Here is a 19,704-nt window from a genome sequence, read left to right on the forward strand (position 1 = left end):
CATCAACCCTCACTTTCCCTATATCCTCTCTGCTACAGACATCAACACCATCACTTTTCCTCCAATATCCTCTCTGCTACAGACATCCACACCCATCACTTCCTCCAATATCCTCTCTGCTACAGACATCAAATCCACCCATCCACTTTCCTCCCATATCCTCTCTGCTACAGACATCCATATCACCCATCACTTCCTCCCAATATTCCTCTCTGCTACAGACATCAAACACCATCACTTCCTCCCAATATCCTCTCTGCCTACAGACATCAACACCCATCACTTTCCTCCTATATCCTCTTCGGCTACAGACAGCATATCACCATCACTTTCCTCCCTATATCCTCTCTGCTACAGACATCCAACACCCATCACTTTCCTCCCTATATCCTCTTGCTACAGACATCAACACCCATCACTTTCCTCCCTATATCCTCTCTGCTACAGACATCCACACCCATCACTTTCCTCCCAATATCCTCTCTGCTACAGACATCAACACCCATCACTTTCCTCCCTATATCCTCTCTGCTACAGACATCAACACCCATCACTTTCCTCCCTATATCCTCTCTGCTACAGACATCAACACCCATCACTTTCCTCCCAATATCCTCTCTGCTACAGATATCCATATCACCCATCACTTTCCTCCCAATATCCTCTCTGCTACAGACATCAACACCCATCACTTTCCTCCCTATTCCTCTCTGCTACAGACATCAACACCCATCACTTTCCTCCAATATCCTCTCTGCTACAGACATCCATACACCCATCACTTTCCTCCCAATATCCTCTCTGCTACAGACTCAACACCCATCACTTTCCTCCCAATATCCTCTCTGCTACAGACATCAACACCCATCACTTTCCTCCCTATATCCTCTCTGCTACAGACATCAACACCATCACTTTCCTCCCAATATCCTCTCTGCTACAGACATCAACACCCATCACTTTCCTCCCAATATCCTCTCTGCCTACAGACATCCAATCACCCATCACTTTCCTCCCTATATCCTCTCTGCTACAGACATCAACACCCATCACTTTCCTCCCTAATCCTCTCTGCTACAGGCACAACACCCATCACTTTCCTCCCAATATCCTCTCTGCTACAGACATCAACACCCATCACTTTCCTCCCTATATTCCTCTCTGCTACAGACATCCAACACATCACTTTCCTCCCTATCCTCTCTGCTACAGACATCAACACCCATCACTTTCCTCCCAATATCCTCTCTGCTACAGACATCATCACCCATCACTTTCCTCCCAATATCCTCTCTGCTACAGACATCCATATCACCCATCACTTCCTCCCAAATCCTCTCTGCTACAGACATCAATATCACCCATCACTTTCCTCCCAATATCCTCTCTGCTACAGACATCAATATCACCCATCACTTTCCTCCCAATATCCTCTCTGCTACAGACATCAACACCCATCACTTTCCTCCCTATATCCTCTCTGCTACAGACATCAACACCCATCACTTTCCTTCCAATTCCTCTCTGCAACAGACATCAACCACCATCACTTTCTCCCAATATCTTCTCTGCTACAGACATCAACACCCATCACTTTCCCTCCAATATCCTCTCTGCTACAGACATCAAAACCCATCACTTTCTCCAATATCCTCTCTGCTACAGACATCAACACCCATCACTTTCCTCCCAATATCCTCTCTGCTACAGACATCAACACCCATCACTTTCCTCCCAATATCCTCTCTGCTACAAGACATCAACACCCATCACTTTCCTCCCAATATCCTCTCTGCTACAGACATCAACACCCATCACTTTCCTCCCAATATCCTCTCTGCTACAGACATCAATATCACCATCACTTTCCTCCCAAAATCCTCTCTGCTACAGACATCAACACCCATCACTTTCCTCCCAATATCCTCTCTGCTACAGACATCCAATCACCCATCACTTTCCTCCCATATCCTCTCTGCTACAGACATCAACACACCATCACTTTCCTCCCAATATCCTCTCTGCTACAGACATCACACCCATCACTTTCCTCCCCATATCCTCTCTGCTACAGACATCAACACCCATCACTTTCCTCCCAATATCCTCTCTGCTACAGACATCAACACCCATCACTTTCCTCCCTAGATATCCTCTCTGCTACAGACATCAACACCCATCACTTTCCTCCCAATATCCTCTCTGCTACAGACATCCATATCACCCATCACTTTCTTCCCTATATCCTCTCTGCTACAGATATCAATATTATTTCCCTGGAGAAGCAGGCACTTACAGACACTTTGTTTGTGTGTGTTTCTGTATATCTCTCTTTTTCTTCAGCTCTAGATGACGGCCCTGGAGGGTAGGGCTGCCGTCTTACCGGCTCTCAACCAATCACGCTCTTTTGTTTGCTTTTCACATTGTTCATAACTCGTTTTGTACATAATGTTGCTGCTACCGTCTCTTAGGACCGAAAAGATCTTCTGGACATCAGAACTGGGATTATTCACCTCAAATAGGACAAGGAGTTCTTCTTCAATGAGTTGAACGCGAGGGATATACTGCAGACACTCGACCAGGCCTAGATTCCCGTGATTCGCTGGAGAAGGAAACTGAGATTTCGAGAAAGTCACCACAGAGCAAAGTTGGCACTAAAACTCGAGCTGTATTCCGCCATAAGCGAACAGGAAAACGCTCACCTATGCAGGGAAAAATCAGTTTTACCGAATTTCTATCAGCATGTTATTAAATGTGCAACCAGAGAGAAAAAAAATCTAGATCACCTTTACTCCACACTCAGAGACGTGTACAAAGCTCTCCCTCGCCCTCCATTTGGCAAATCTGACCATAATTATATCCTTCTGATTCCTGCTTACAAGCAAGAATTAAAGCAGGAAGCACCATTGACTCAGTCTATAAAAAAGTGGTCAGGTGAAGCAGATGCTAAACTACAGGACTGTTTTGTTATCACAGACTGGAATATGACCTGGGATTTTTCCGATGGCATTGAGGAGTACACCACATCAGTCACTGGCTTTATCAATAAGTGCATCGAGGACGTTGTCCCACAGTGACTGTACGTACATACCCCAACCAGAAGCCATGGATTACAGGCAACATTCGCACCGAGCTAAAGGGTAGAGCTGCCGCTTTCAAGGTGCGGGACTCTAACCCAGAAGCTTATAAGAAATCCCGCTATGCCCTCTGACAAACCATCAAACAGGCAAAGCGTCAATACAGGGCTAAGATTGAATCGTACTACACCGGCTCCTACGCCCGTCCGATGTGGCAGGGCTTGCAAACCATTACAGACTACAAACGAAAGCACAGCCGAGAGATGCCCAGTGACACGAGCCTAGCAGACGAGCTAAACTACTTCTATTCTCACTTCCAGGCAAGTAACACTGAAACATTCATGAGAGCATCATCTTTTCAGGATGACTGTGTGATCACGCTCTCCGCAGCCGATGTGAGTAAGACCTTTAAACAGATCAACATTCACAAGGCTGCAGGGCAAGACAGATTACCAGGACGTGTACTCTGAGCATGCGCTGACCAACTGGCAAGTGTCTTCACTGACATTTTCAACCTCTCCCTGTCTGAGTCTGTAATACCAACATGTTTCAAGCAGACCACCATGGTTCCTGTGCCCAAGAACGCAAAGGTAACCTGTCTAAATGATTACCGACCCATAGCACTCACGTCTGTAGTCATGAAGTGCTTTGAAAGACTGATCAAGGCTCACATCAACAACCTTATCCCAAAAACATTTGAAATGTATTTATTATTTTGTAACTTCTGTGAGTGTAATGTTTACTGCACATTTTTACTGTTTATTTCACTTTTGTTTATTATCTACTTCACTTGCTTTGGCAATGTTAACACATGTTTCCCATGCCAATAAAGCCCCTTAAATTGACTTGATCTTGAATTGAGAGAGAGAGAGAGAAGCCATGAGCAGGCCCAAACCCCGCTCTTACACTGGCCCAAGCCAATGGCATGTACCAGATGCTCAGCAGGCTCTGCTCATGCCAATAAAGCCCCTTAAATTGAAATTGAATTGAGAGGGAGATGCATGGTGTGAAGGGCGTGAAGTGGCAGTTGTTTCTATCCTGATGGAGATAGATGGAGGAAAAGGAGGAGAGGGGGAGATAGGCAGACAGATGTGATGAGTGGAGAGCGTTCCTCCACCGCAGTGAGTGGACAGGAGACAGAGAGAGAACAAGGACACTTGAGGGATGAAATAGGAGAGAGAGATGGAGGGAAGCTTGATGAGCAAAAGCGTAGGCTCAGTGCAAAGAGAGAAGTGAGGAAGAGAGAGAGAGAGAGAGAGAGAGAGAGAAGAGAGAGAAGGTAGAGAGAGAGAGAGAGAGAGGAAGAGATGAGAGAGAGATGAGAATAGTATGAGAGAGAGAAGCGAGACATGACTGACAGGAGAGAGAAAGTGAGGAGAGTTTAGAGAGGAGAGTAGAGAGTAGAGAGAGAGAGACGAGTATGAGAGAGGGAGAGAGAGAGAGAGAGAAGAGAGGAGGAGAGTGAGAGGGAGAGACAGAGACGAGGACCAGAGAGAGAGTGAGAGACAACAAGAGAGAGAGCGAGTCAGAGACAGACGACATGAGACACATAGAGAGGAGATGCAGGACGGGAATCCTACAGAGACCAGAGAAGCATCAGAGACAGTGATGAAGGAGACAGAGAGAACGAGCAGAGACAGAGAGCGAGAGATCAGAGACACAGAGACAGAGAGACACAGAGACAGAAGAAAGACAACAGAGACAAGGAACAGAGACGGAGAGAGACCAGAGAGGACAAGAGAGAGCGAAGACAGAGAGACAGGAGACGAGAGAACAGAGGGCGAGAGAGAGAGAGAGAGAGAGAGAGAGAGGAGAGAGAGATGAGAGAGAGGAGGAAGGAGGAGAGAGGAGAGGAGAGAGAGAGAGAGAGAGAGGAGAGCGAGAGAGAGAGAGAGACAGAGACACAGAGACAGACAGAGACAGAGAGAGACGAGAGAGACGAGAGGAGAGATGAACAGTAGAAGAGACGAGAGAGAGAGAGAGAGAGAGTGAGAGAAGAGAGACGAGAGAGAGAGAGAGAGCAGAGAGAACAGAGACACAGAGAGAGAGGGAGAGGACACAAAGAGAGCGGAGACAGTCGACACAGAGAGCAACAACAAGGACAGGAGGAGAGCGAGGAGCAGAGACACAGAGATCACAGGTAGAGACACAGAGACGAGAGAGACAGAGACACGAGAGAGCGAGAGGACAGGAGAGACCAGAGACGAGACAACAGAGAGAAGAGAGAGAGAGAGAGAGAGAGAGGGAGAGGAGAGAGAGGAGAGAGAAGAGAAGAGAGAGACGAAGAGAGGAGAGAGAGAGAGAGGAACCAGAGAGAGACAGAGACACAGGAGACAAACAGGAGACAGAGAGACAGAGAGACAGAGAGACAGAAACACAGAAACACAGAGACACAGAAACACAGAGACACAGAGACACAGAGACACAGCGACACAGCGACACAGCGACACAGAGACAGAGAGATTGAAATGGAACACTGTGGTGTCACAGTGACACCAGAAACAGAGGAAGAGTGATCGAAAGACAGAAAGATCTAAATCAAATCAAGTTACATGAGCCGAATGCAAAAGGTGTAGATCTTACAGCGAAATGCTTACTTAAGAGAGAGAGACAGAGACAGAGACAAATACACAGAGACAAGAGACACAGACACAGAGACACAGAGAAAAGAGACACAGACACAGAGACAGATAGACAGAGACACAGAGACAGATAAATGGTAAATGCCTACTTAAAAGCCCTCAACTAACAATGCAGTTTTAAGAAAATACCCCCCCAAAAAGTAAGAGATACGAAAAACAAATAATTAAGGAGGAGCAGTAAATAATAGTGGGGCTATATACATGGGGTGCCGGTTCAGAGTCAATGTGGAGGCTATATACAGGGTGTTACGGTACAGAGTCAATGTGGAGGCTATATACAGGGGGTACCGGTACAGAGTCAATGTGGAGGCTATATACAGGGGGTACCGGTACAGAGTCAATGTGTCAACGTGCGGGGGCACCGGTGTCGAGGTAATTGAGGTAATTATGTTTATTAGATGTTCAGGAGTCTTATGGCTTGGGGTTAGAAGCTGTTTAGAAGCCTCTTGGATCTAGACTTTGTGCTCCGGAACCACTTGCAGTGTAATAGCAGAGAGAACAGTCTGTGACTTGGGTGGTCTATGTCTTCTATTACAGTCTATACAGTCTGACACCGCCTGGTATAGGAGGTCCTGGGTGGTGCACCTTGGCCCCAGTGATGTACTGGACCGTTCGCATTACCCTCTGTAGCGCCTTACGGTCTGATGCCGAGCAGTTGCCATAACAGGTGGTGATACAACCGGTCAGGATGCTCTCGATGGTGCAGCTGTAGAACCTTTTAAGGATCTGGGGGCCCATTCCAAATCTTTTCAGTCTCCTGAGGGGGAAAAGGTTTTGTCGTGCCCTCTTTACGACTGTCTTGGTATGTTTGGAACTTGAAACTCTCGACCCGCTCCACTACAGCCTCGTCGATGTTAATGGGGGCCTCGTCGATGTTAATGTTCTGCCCGCCTTTTCCTGTAGTCCACAATCGTCTCCTTTGTCCTGATCACATTGAGGGAGAGGTTGTTGTCCAGGCACCACATGACCAGGTCTCTGACCTCCTCCCTATAGGCTGTCACATAGTTGTCGGTGATCAGACCTACCACGGTTGTGTCATCAGCAACTGGCAGTACTTTCCTTCCATCTACAGAATTTCTTAATATTATTCAGTTCCTTTGGTTTTGATGACTCATGATTGAGCAAAGCTCCTTTCAACTAGAGTGTGATTTTGCTGTGATCTGATAGGGGTGTCAGTGGACTGACTGTGAACGCTCTGAGAGACTCTGGGTTGAGATCAGTGACAAAGTAGTCTACAGTACTACAGCCAAGAGATGAGCTATAGGTGTACCTAGGAGTCCCCTCGAAGCCTACCATTGACTGTGTACATACCCAGCGTCCGACAGAGCTGCAGGAGTTGTGACCCGTTTTTGTTGGTTATGTTGTCGTAGTTGTGTCTAGAGGGGCATATGGGGGAGGGAATGCTGTCACCTTCAGGCAGGTGTTTGTCCCCCTGTGTGCTGAGGGTGTCAGGTTCTTGTTCAGTTCTGGCATTTAGGTCGCCACAGACTAGCACATGTCCCTGGGCCTGGAATTTGTTGACCTCTCCTTCTAGGATGGAGAAGCTGTCATCGTTAAAGTATGGGGAATCTACTAGGGGGAGCACACATGAGGACTTCTGTCTCTGTTGAGATAGTTTCCTGATTAATTTCGAGCCAGATGAAGAATGTTCCTGTTTCAACTAATTTAATAGAGTGAGTTAGTTCTGCTCTATACCAAATTAGCATACCTCCTGAGTCTCTTCACTGTTTCACACCTGGTAGTGTGGTGGGATGGGACTACCAGCTCTCTGTAACCTAAGAGCACTAGTGGGGTCCGTCTCCTCTATACCATGTTTCACACCTGGTGGTGTGGTGGGATGGGCCTACCAGCTCTCTGTAACTTACGAGAGCAACTAGTGGGTCCGTCTCCTTATACCATGTTTCACACCTGGTAGTTTGGTGGGATGGGACTACCAGCTCTCTGTAACCTAGAGAGCAACTAGTGGGTCCGTCTCCTTTATACCATGTTTTTGTAGGATGACAATGTCTGTGTTTCCAATGTCTTTTGATGAAGTCTGGGTTCTTGCTCTTTAGGCCAAAGGCAGATGACATCAGACCTTGTATATTTCAGAATGTAAAGGCTTTGTGTTCCATAGTGTCTAGTGTTGTTTTTGTGTGGTTTAGGACCATCACAGTAGGTGTTGAGCATCTCATACATTCCGCTTATCAAATCAAATCAAATGTTATTGGTCACATACACATGGTTAGCAGATGTTAATGCGAGTGTAGCGAAATGCTTGTGCTTCTAGTTCCGACAGTGCAGTAATAACCAACAAGTACTCTATCCAATTCACAACAACTACCTTATTCACACAAATGTGTAAAGGAATTAATAAGAATATGTACATAAAATTATATGGATGAGCGATGGCCGTGCGGCATAGGCAAGATGCAGTAGATGGTATAGAGTACAGTATATACATATGAGATGAGTAATGTAGGATATGTAAACATTATTAAAGTGGCGTTATTTAAAGTGACTAGTGATACCTTTATTAAGTCCATTTATTAAAGTGGCCCGAGATTTGAGTTTGTATGTTCACAGCAACCTCTCTATGTTAGTGATGGCTGTTCAACAGTCTAATGGCCTTGAGATAAAAGCTGTTTTTAAGTCTCTCAGTCTCCGCTTTGATGCACCTGAACTGACCTCGGCTTCTGGATGATAGGGGGTGAACAGGCAGTGGCTCGGGTGGTTGCACCTTCTTCACCACGCTGTCTGTGTGGGAGGACCATTTCAGTTTGTCCATGATGTGTACGCCAAGGAACTTAAAACTTTCCACCTCCTCCACTACTGTCCCGTCGATGTGGATAGGGGGCTGCTCCCTCTGCTGTTTCCTGAAGTCCACAATCATCTCCTTTGTTTTGTTGACGTTGAGTGAGAGGTTATTTTCCTGACACCACACTCCGAGGGCCCTCACCTCCTCCCTGTAGGCCGTCTCGTCGTTGTTGGTAATCAAGCCTACCACTGTAGTGTCGTCTGCAAACTTGATGATTGAGTTGGAAGCGTGCATGGCCACGCAGTCATGGGTAAACAAGGAGTACAGGAGAGGGCTGAGAATGCACCCTTGTGGGGCCCCAGTGTTGAGGATCAGCGGGGTGGAGATGTTGTTTCCTACCTTCACCACCTGGGGGCGGAAAGTCCAGGACCAAGTTGCACAGGGCGGGGTCGAGACCCAGGGTCTCGAGCTTAATGACGAGTTTGGAGGGTACTATGGTGTTAAATGCTGATCTGTTGTCAATGGACAGCATTCTTAGATATGTATTCCTCTTCTCCACATGGGATAGGGCAGTGTGCAGTGTGATGGCGAGTGCATCGTCAGTGGACCTATTGGGGCGGTAAGCAAATTGTAGTGGGTCTAGGGTATCAGGTAGGGTGGAGGTGATATGCTCCTTGACTAGTCTCTCAAAGCACTTCATGATGACAGAAGTGAGTGCAATGGGACGATAGTCATTTAGTTCAGATACCTTAGCTTTCTTAGGAACAGGAACAATGGGGGCCATCTTGAAGCATGTGGGGACAGCAGACTGGGATAGGGAGAGATTGAATATGTCCGTAAACACACCAGCCAGTTGGTCTGCGCATGCTCTAAGGACGCGGCTAGGGATGCCGTCTGGGCCTTGCGAGGGTTAACACATTTAACTTGTTATGGCTGCAAAAAAAAAAACTGAAAAACTGGAAAATATGTGCCCATTTTCAAACGGCCTCTTACTCAATTTTTGCTCGTACAATATGCATATTATTATTACTATTGGATAGAAAACAGTCTCTAGTTTCTAAAACCGTTTGAATTATTTCTCTAAGTGGAACAGAACTCTTTTTACAGCCCATTTCCTATCCGGAAGTGAGATTTCCAAAATCGATGTCTCTCTTCAAGAGCTTGTCTATAAAAGGGCATGTCACTTAAGACCGTAGAAACACGTCATACGCCTTCCCCTGGGTGTCATGCGGAAGTGAGAGCAGAAATGACTTGATTATCTCGTCCTGGGATTGAACACAACCTCTTGGAGTGAGATGTGCGCACTTCATTTTTTTTTCTGGGCGCGAAGTAGGACCTGGACTCGGCTCCTGGAAAACCCTCGTTAAAGGTGAATATGATCTCCGGCTTCGATTTTATTTGATACACAATATCATCCTAAAGTATGTTTTTTCAATATAGTTTAATTATATTATTTAAATTTATTCTGGACTTTAGACGTGATGCGACGCAAGAATTTTGTCAAGACGGAGAGGTTAGCTCTACACGGCCAGTGTGCTTGCTAATTCAAGAGGGAAATCGTTCGTTATGGATCCAAAGAAAGACGGTTCTGAACAAAGGACCCCTTGGAGAACATTCTGATGGAAGATCAACAAAGATAAGGACCCAATTTGGGATGCTTTTTCATATATCTGTCGAACTGTGCTATTGCTACCGTTTGACTAGAATCGATGCTGCTGTGTGCTAGCTATTGTAGTAAGCTAATATAACGATATATTGTGTTTTCGCTGTAAAACACTTCAAAAATCGGAAATATTGGCTCTAMTCACAAGATCTTTGTCTTTCATTAGCTATCCACCATATATTTTTCTGAAATGTTTTKTGATGTGTAATTAGMAGTTGACGTTGGTGTCTGTATTTTCTCTGGCTACTCCCGTGCGATTTCTGACTGTAGCTATGGTAGCAGTAATGGTAGCAGTAATGTAAAACTGATTTATAGCTAAAATATGCAAATTTTTTGAACAAAACATAGATTTATTGTGTAACATGTTATAGGACTGTCATCTGAGGTAGTTTTTTCTAGGTTATTTAGGTTGGTTCTAGGTTAGTTAGGTTGGCTTGTGCATGCTACTTGCATCCTACTTGTGCTGTGAAAAATGTCTGTCCTCTTTTTTATTTGGTGGTGAGCTAACATAAATATATGTGGTGTTTTCTCTGTAAAACATTTAAAAAATCGGACATGTTGGCTGGATTGACAAGATGTTTATCTTTCAAATGCTGTATTGGACTTGTTAATGTGTGAAAGTTAAATATTTAAAAAAAATAGATTTTGAATTTCGCGCCCTGCACTTGAGCTGGATGTTGTCATAGGTGTACCGGCGTCGGGCTGCAGCCATAACAGGTTAAATGTTTTACTCACGTTGGCCACGGCGAAGGAGAGCCCACAGGCTTTGGTAGCGGGCCGTGTCAGTGGCACTGTATTGTCTTCAAAGCGAGCAAAGAAGTTCTTTAATTTGTCTGGGAGCAAGACTCAATCCGTGATTGACTGTAGACCCTGCCACATACGTCTCGTGTTTGAGCCGTTGAGCTGTGACTCTACTTTGTCTCCATACTGATGCTTTGCTTGTTTGATTGCCTTGCGGAGGGAATAGCTGCAAGGTTTGTATTCAGTCATGTTTCCAGTCACCTTGCCATGATTAAAAGTGGTGGTTCGCGCATTCAGTTTGCGCGAATGCTGCCATCAATCCATGGTTTCTGGTTATGAAATGTTTTAACCTCTCTTTGGTAGGGGGCAGTATTTAAACTTCTGGATGAAATGCATGCCAAAAGTAAACTGCCTGCTACTCAGGCCCAGAAGCTAGGATATGCATATAGATTTGGATAGAAAACACTAAACACTAAACTAAACTAATGTCTGTGAGTATAACAGAACTGATATGGCAGGCGAAACCCCGAGGACAAACCATCCCCCCTCCAAAAAAAATCAGCCTACCACTGTTTTCAATGGCTCTCACATTTATTATAAGGCGAAATCCTCCCAGATTGCAGTTCCTAGGGCTTCCACTAGATGTCAACAGTCTTTAGAAAGAGTTGCATGCTGGTTTTTGGAAAAATTTGCCAGAAATTGTAGTTTTTCTAGTTGGCTCCCATTTTGGCTGTAGTGTTTCCAAGCGCGTGGAAGAGAGCGCGTTCTTTGGTATTTTCCTCAGGTAAAGACAATAACGATTCTCCGTCTTACATTTTATTGTTTATTTACGTATTAGGGTACCTAAGGTTTGATTATAAACTTTGATTGACTTGTTTGGAAAAGTTTATTAGCCTCTCTAGGTTACGTGAGACGGTAGCGTCCCACCTCTTCAACAGCTAGTGAAACTGCAGGGCGCCAAGTTCAAAACAACAGAAATCCCATAATTAAAATTTCACAAACATACATGTATTTTACACTATTTTAAAGACACACTCGCACCTGCCTGGTTGAAATATGTTTTTCATGCTTTTGTATGCGGGGCGCTGTCCTCAGATAATTGCATGGTGTGCTTTCGCCGTAAAGCCTTTTTGAAATCTGACAGAGTGGCTGGATTAACAAGAAGTTAAGCTTTATTTTGATATATTACACTTGTGATTTTATGAAAGTTAAATATTTATAATTCTGTAGTTAGAATTACGCGCTCTGCAATTTCACCGGATGTTGGCCAGGTGGGACGCTACCTAAGGACCTGAAGCGAGGCGACCATCTCTGTCACCTTAGGATCTTAGGTCGATGGATGGGGCTTGGGAGAGAGGAATAGTGGGGGTTGGGCCTGTTTCTCTGCTCACGGCCTGGGCATATGTCCTGCTGTCATGTTGAGGTCCTTGCTGCAAGGGCAGGGGGCATGGGGTGGGCAGAAGGGGCATAGGTCTAATTTTGAGGGGGTCTATATAGAGTGTGGCCAGGGTTTGCTTGGGGTGGTCTTAGCTGGTTGGTATGTGGCTGGTGATGCTGTGGTCTGGGTGTAGGTCCTCTTGGCGTGGGTTCTCTCGGTGCAGGTCCTTCAGGAGAGGGTCTTGCAGGTCTGGGAGGGTGTCTCGCTGGTCTGGCCGGGGTGTACGTTGCTCTGTTGCTCCTGTGTGAGGTTCTGGGGCTACGGTTGAAGGTGACGTCCTTCAGGGTCCTGGCAAAAGTTGGTATTGCTGCCTTGTACAACCTTGTAGAGGTGGACCTGGTCGTAAAGGCTGTTTAAGTCCAGGGTGGAGTGGTGGTCCAGGTAGACATTAGGTTTTAAGGCACGATCTTACAAAATGCTTTCATTCACCCACTGTATGGTGGCAAGGTGATAGTCTTTTCGTGGTAGCAGGGTGGAGATAACCACTTGTGAGTTGGGGAAAGAGTAAGAAGCTTTTTTAATCACTCCCTTGGGTGATGTGTCCACCCTTTCCTGCTGGGCCCTCAGGTAATTTGTGGTGTTGAAGTTGTGATCCGGATCTGAAGTGGCCTGTTCTGCTGGCTTCTCTCGGGGAGTGTCCTGCTCTCTGTCACACCTTAGCTTTCACACCTCTTCATTCACTGTCATTTGTGCCTCTTTAATTTCTCTCACCTCAGTCTGTAGAGCAGCCAGCTCTCTCAGACAGCCGTCCATCTCCACCATCTGCCCTCTGGGTCTTGTTGGGGGGGGGGGGGTTGTTGTGCTGGTCTGTTTTGTGGGTTTGTTCTGTCTGTATTGTGTGGACCAGCTCTCTGAGCTCCACCATGTTTCTCTCCATTTCTGTGAATTTATCTCTCTCAATGTTGGAGGAGCTGTTGTTGTACTGTCTCTTATACACATCTAGATGTGTATAAGAGACAGAGCCAGCTCTCTCAGACAGCAGTCCATCTCCACCATCTGCCCTCTGGGTCTTGTTGGGGGGGGGGGGGGTGTTGTACTGGTCTGTTTTGTGGTTTTGTTCTGTCTGTATTGTGTGGACCAGCTCTCTGAGCTCCACCATGTTTCTCTCCATTTCTGTGAATTTATCTCTCTCAATGTTGGAGGAGCAGTTGTGGGACCTGTGGGTGTTCTGTCCTGGGGGGGGGGGGGCAGTCCTGCAGACTATCCTCGTCTGCAGGACAGTTTGAAGAGATGTGATCAGACTCACTCAGGTTGGGGGAGTCGTTACAGAGAGCCTTATCTGCTGTGCTCTCTCTGAGATCCCTTAAATGTCCTGCTGAAACTGCATGAGGATATCCTACACCATTACTGTTCCAGACATGTTGACAGAGGTTGTTTACACTTCCTCAATGTGTAGTATTCTGAGTTTCCACCCTGGGCCAATACCCTCTCTCGGCATACAGTGGTTCGTCCTTTAATAAAAGTTGCAGCGTATTGCGGCGCAGCTTGCATGGGGCGGCAGAATTCTATGGCATGTTATTTAAGTGTGAACCACTGGTACCATTAATGCTAGTTAGTGCTAGTTTGACCACCAGAGGGCATCATTGAGAAACATTTTATAGTCTGCAATAGTGGCTGTACTAGAGAATGCAGACACGCGGGAGACCTGGGTTCAATTCCCCGATGGGGAGGAGGGAGTAGGATGCCCATGTAAATAAGAATTTGTTCTTAACTACTCTGGGATATGTGGGACGCTAACATCCCACTTGGCCAAAAGCCAGGGAAAATGTAGAGCGCCAATTCAAATAAATTACTATAAAAATCGAACTTTCATGAAATCACACATGAAGGATACCAAATTAAAGCTACACTTGTTGTGAATCCAGCCAACATGTCAGAATTCAAATAGGCTTTACGGTGAAAGCACACCAAACGATTATGTTAGCTCAGAGCCAAGTCACAGAAATACACAGCCATTTTTCCAGCCAAAGATAGGAGTAACAAAAAGCAGAAATAGAGATAAAATGAATCACTAACCTTTGATGATCTTCATCAGATGACACTCATAGGACTTCATGTTACACAATACATGTATGTTTTGTTCGATAAAGTTCATATTTATATCCAAAAATCTCAGTTTACATTGGTGCGTTATGTTCAGTAATGTTTTGCTTCCAAAACATCCGGTGATTTTGTAGAGAGCCACATACATTTACAGAAATACTAATAATAAACATTGATAAAAGATACAAGTGTTATGCATGGAATTATAGATCCACTTCTCCTTAACTTCTCTAGGATATGTGGGACGATAGCGTCCCACTTTGCCAAAATCCAGAAAAAATGTAGCGCGCCAAATTCAAATATATTACTATGAAAATCAATCTTTCATGAAATCACACATGAAAGACACCAAATTAAAGCTACACATGTCTTCTATTTAGGTCTATGTCGCCCGTTCATTGTCAGTTAGAGACACAGTAGGACCCAAAAGTATAATCAGTACTCTAACTCCCCCTTGTGGTGGTCTGGAGTAATGAAGTGGTGACGCAGGGTACCGTACTAAACCACAAATGACCTCTAAGTACCGCAGCATAATCACAAAACTTTTAGTGGATCAACCACTGTAGGGGTAGTGTGCTCTTGTAGCCCTGTGCCATGCCAGGGGATTGTCTGTGTGGGAAATTAAGTTGCTTGTAGCAAATAGTGTCTCTGGATTGGAACTTTTTTTTTGAACTTATTCCGTGTAGTATTATTTTTAATATCCGTGACGTAATGTATTGTAATAAACTCTGGACAGGGATAAGCCATTGGTGCTTCAAAGGCCTCAATAGTTTTCACACCTCTCACTTCACACTTCAGTGCTATTTGAAGTTGCAGCCAGGTCAGTTTCTTTCCTAGCAACTTGGTAGCGTAGCATACTTATTTATTAAGCTTTATATAACAACCTAGAGATTGGTTTGGGAATTAGGTTCAGACTGAACATTACACGCTCAGTTTTGTGTTGGATGGTATTTCCAGGGTCCGATGTATTTTTTTCTTGATAGGCCTCGGTAATAATAGCCCATTTAGGTAATTATGTCCAAAATCAAGGTTTTAGGTATGCATTTTTGATTTGGATTGAAGGTTTTAATGTTGAGGTTAGTACCCTGTATAAGTCCTTGCCAAAAAAATGCAAGTTTATCAACATTTTTCCAACTATAATTCTATCTTTTTGCAGAAGAACTGCAGAGCCCATGATCTCTGTCTCTCTCTCTCTCCTCTCTCTCTTCCTCTCTCCTCTCTTCTCTCCTCTCCTCTCTCTCTCTCTCCTCTCTCTCTCTCTCTCTCTCTCTCTCTCTCTCTCTCTCTCTCTCTCTTCTCTCTCTCTCTCTCTCTCTCTCTTCTCTCTCTCTCATCTTTGTCTCTCTCTCTCTCCTCGTCTCTCTCTCTCTATCCATCCATCTATCTATCTCTCTCTCCCTCTCCCCCTCCCTCTCTATCTTCTCTCTCCCTCTCTCTCTCTCCGCTCTCTCCCTCTCTCTCGCTCTCTCTCACCCCTCTCCATCTCTTCTCTCTCTCTCTCTCTCTCTCTCTCTCTCTCTCTCTCTCTCTCCTCTCTCTCTCTCTCTCTCTCTCTCTCTCTCTCTCCCTCCCTCCATGCATCTCTTCTTGCTCTTCCCTCTGTGCATCTCTCTATCAGTGAACAGGCAGGGACCATTACACTGACACAGTGGGGGAAGATTAGGCCATATTAAAACACTTTACCTGTCTGCCATTTATTAAGGCCACGCCAGACAGCATTGACAAGCAGCTCGGAGATTAAAAACACTCGGTCTTGATTTATCTCTCCAGGGGGGTGGGCTGCCCTCCCCGTGACTTCAATTGTATCCACAAAAGCACCACTGTCACGGTGTGTGTGTGTGGGTGTGTGTGTGTGTGTGGTTGTGTGTGTGTGGTGTGTGTGTTGTTGTGTGTGTGTGTGTGTGTGTTGTGTGTGTGTGTGTGTGTGTGTGTGTGTGTATGTTGTGTGTGTGTGTGTGTGTGTGTGGTGTGCGTGTGTGCATGTGTGTGTGGGTGTGGGATGGAGTTTTTATGCACTCCTGCGGGTATCATTAATATTGTCTTTCCATGCGGATTCTTTCACTGTAAGAATGTGAGGCACAGGGAAAAACACCACACATATGCACACGCACACACACACACACTAACACACACACTCACTCCACCACACACACACACACACACACACACACACACACACACACACACACACACACACACACACACACACACACACACACACACACACACACACACACTTTATTTTTCTTACTCAGGGGTTAAAGTCATTGTAATTCATTTCATTTCAGATAAATCATGATTCACAAATATTATTTTTGGAAAGAGGCCATCAACGTTATTTTAAAAAAACAGATGGTTGCTACAAATATAACTTTTGTCCCTTTTATCAGACTCACAATGGAGAATAACAACATCTGTTCTACAGCTAAAACTCTCTGTTCACTGTTTCTGAACCACCCAGTTCTGGTAATCTGAAATAACATGACGATGTAACATGTTGTGAATGTAATATGGTATTACAATGCATGACTACAGTGAAGAGAAAGAGAATGAGAATGAGAATGAGAATGAGGAGAGGAAGAGAAGGAGAGGAGAGGAGAGAAGAGAAGAGAAGAGAAGAGAAGAGAAGAGAAGAGGAGAGGAGAGAGAGGAGAGGAGAGGAGAGGAGAGGAGAGGAGAGGAGAGGAGAGAGAGGAGAGGAGAGGAGAGAGAGAGAGGAGAGGAGAGAGGAGGAGAGGAGAGGAGAGGAGAGGAGAGAGAGAGAGAGGAGAGGAGAGGAGAGGAGAGGAGAGGAGAAGAGGAGAGGAGAGGAGAGGAGAGGAGAGAGAGGGAGAGGAGAGGAGAGGAGAGGAGAGGAGAGGAGAGGGAGAGGAGAGGAGAGGAGAACAGGTGAAGAAAGAGTGATATAGAACATGGAAGAAAGAGTGATATGTAACATGATAGAAAGAGTGATAGAGCCAGAATGAATGTAGAAAAGAAAGTGAATGATATGAGTAAATGAAGAGGTAAGAACAGAAGGAGCTCTCTGTGTGCAGGCAGTGTTTGAGCCTGTGCTGCAGTACAGAGGTCCTACAGACACAAATCATCAATCATTTACAGTCCTTTCCTCAGGAGGCCTTCATTAAAATTCATCTCTACCTTTCATATCGCGGTCACCCCGACCCTTAGAGTTGGGCCTTGGTCTGATTACCTGTACACACAACATAGTCTGCCACAGTCCCCAAGGACAGCCTGTACACACAACATAGCTCCACAGTCCCCAAGGACAGCCCTGTACACACAACATAGTCTGCCACAGTCCCAAGGACAGCCTGTACACACAACATAGTCTGCCACAGTCCCCAAGGACAGCCTGTACACACAACATAGTCTGCCACAGTCCCCAAGGACAACCTGTACACACAACATAGGCTGCCACAGTCCCCAAGGACAGCCTGACACACAAACATAGTCTGCCACAGTCCCCAAGAGAGCCTGTAACAAGAACATAGCCGCAGTCCCCAAGGACAGCCTCGTACACACAACCACATAGTCTGACACCAGTCCCCAAGGACAGCCTGTACACACAATGACATAGTCTGACACAGTCCCCAAGGACAGCCTGTACACACAACATAGGCTGCCACCGTCCCCAAGGACAGCCTGTACACACAACATAGTCTGCCACAGTCCTCAAGGACAGCCTGTACACACAACATAGTCTGCCACAGTCCCAAGAACCTGCTACACACAAACATAGTCTGCCACCGTCCCCAAGGGACAGCCTGTACACACAACCATAGTCTGCCACAGTCCTCAAGGACAGCCTGTACACACACATAGGCTGCCACAGTCCCCAAGGACAGACCCTCGTAAACAGAACATAGTCCTGCCACAGTCCTTCAAGGACTGCATGCATGCGGCAGCATAGCACAAACAACAACACTGTGTAACATATAGTTTAATGCACCCACATATTTCACACGTTCCCGTGGTTGTGTATACTACCTGTAGATGTCTATGGTACTTCTTAACGTTCACATACTCTCTCTCCTTCTGTTTCTCTCTCTCTCTCCTCCATCTCTCTCTCTCTCTCTCTCTCTCTCTCTCTCTCTCTCTCTCTCTGCTCTCTCTCTCCTCTCTCTCTCTCTTCTCTCCTCTTTTTCTCTCTCTCCTCCTCTCGTCCACCCACCCTTTCTCCCCCAGTCCTCTCTCGCTCTCTCTGTTGTTCTTCTTTGTCTATCCTCTCTCTCTCTCTTTCTCTCTCAATCAATTTAATTCCAAGGGCTTCCAAGTGGCATACTGCTAAAGCAACACTCAAATGGTTTAAGGGGGAACATTTAAATGTCTTGGAATGGCCTAGTCAAAGCTCAGACTTCAATCCAATTGAGAATCTGTGGTATGACTTAAAAATTGCTGTACACCAGCAGAACCCATCCAACTTGAAGGACCTGGACCAGTTTTGCCTTGAAGAATGGGCAAAAATCCCAGTGGCTAGATGTGCCAAGCTTATAGAGATGTACCCCAAGAGACTTGCAGCTGTAATTGCTACAAAAGGTGGCTCTACAAAGTATTGACTTTGGGGGGATGTGAATAGTTATGTACGCTCAAGTTTTCAGAATTTTGTTTTACTTGTTTGTTTCACAATAAAAAATATTTTGCATCTTCAAAGTGGTAGGCATGTTGTGTAAATCAAATGATACAAACCCCCCCCAAAAAAATTATTTTAATTCCAGGTTGTAAGGAAACAAAATAGGAAAAATGCCAAGGCGGGTGAATAATTTCGCATGCCATTGTTTCTACGCGGTAGAAAGTACTTTGTGTCCTGTAGTTCATTCAATGTAATTGGAGAATCCAGTGGGTTCTGGTAGTCTTTAATAGTTCATTCTAAGATTTGTATTTGATCATGTATATGTTTTTGCTGTTTAATCTTTGTTATAGAGCCAAAAAGATTGGACAAGTGGTTTATCCATACATCGGCGTTTTGGATAGATAACTCTTCGTGTTATTAAGTGTTTTCCAATTTTCCCAGAATATTATTTTATGGATTCTTCAATTACATTGAGTTGATTTATGAAGTACTGTTCCTTGTTTTTCCTTAGTGTATTTCTCTATTGATTTTTTAGACTCAAGTTGTCTGGGTTTCTATGTATTAGGTTGGATAGGTTTCTCAATTTCTTAAGTTTTTGCATTCTTCAGCAAACCATTTGTCCTTGTTAATTTTCTTAGGCTATCTACTTGAAACGTTTTGATTTGATAGGGAAGGTCAAATTTACTGTTTAGGTTTTCTTCTGACAAGTTTACACATTCACTATGTAGGTTTCTACATTACTTTCCTTCCATTCCTTCTTAATATTTCTTAATATTGCTCTGCTCTGATTTTG

Source organism: Salvelinus sp. IW2-2015, linkage group LG3 (assembly GCF_002910315.2).
Source record: "Salvelinus sp. IW2-2015 linkage group LG3, ASM291031v2, whole genome shotgun sequence".
In the NCBI taxonomy this organism is placed as follows: Eukaryota; Metazoa; Chordata; class Actinopteri; order Salmoniformes; family Salmonidae; genus Salvelinus; species Salvelinus sp. IW2-2015.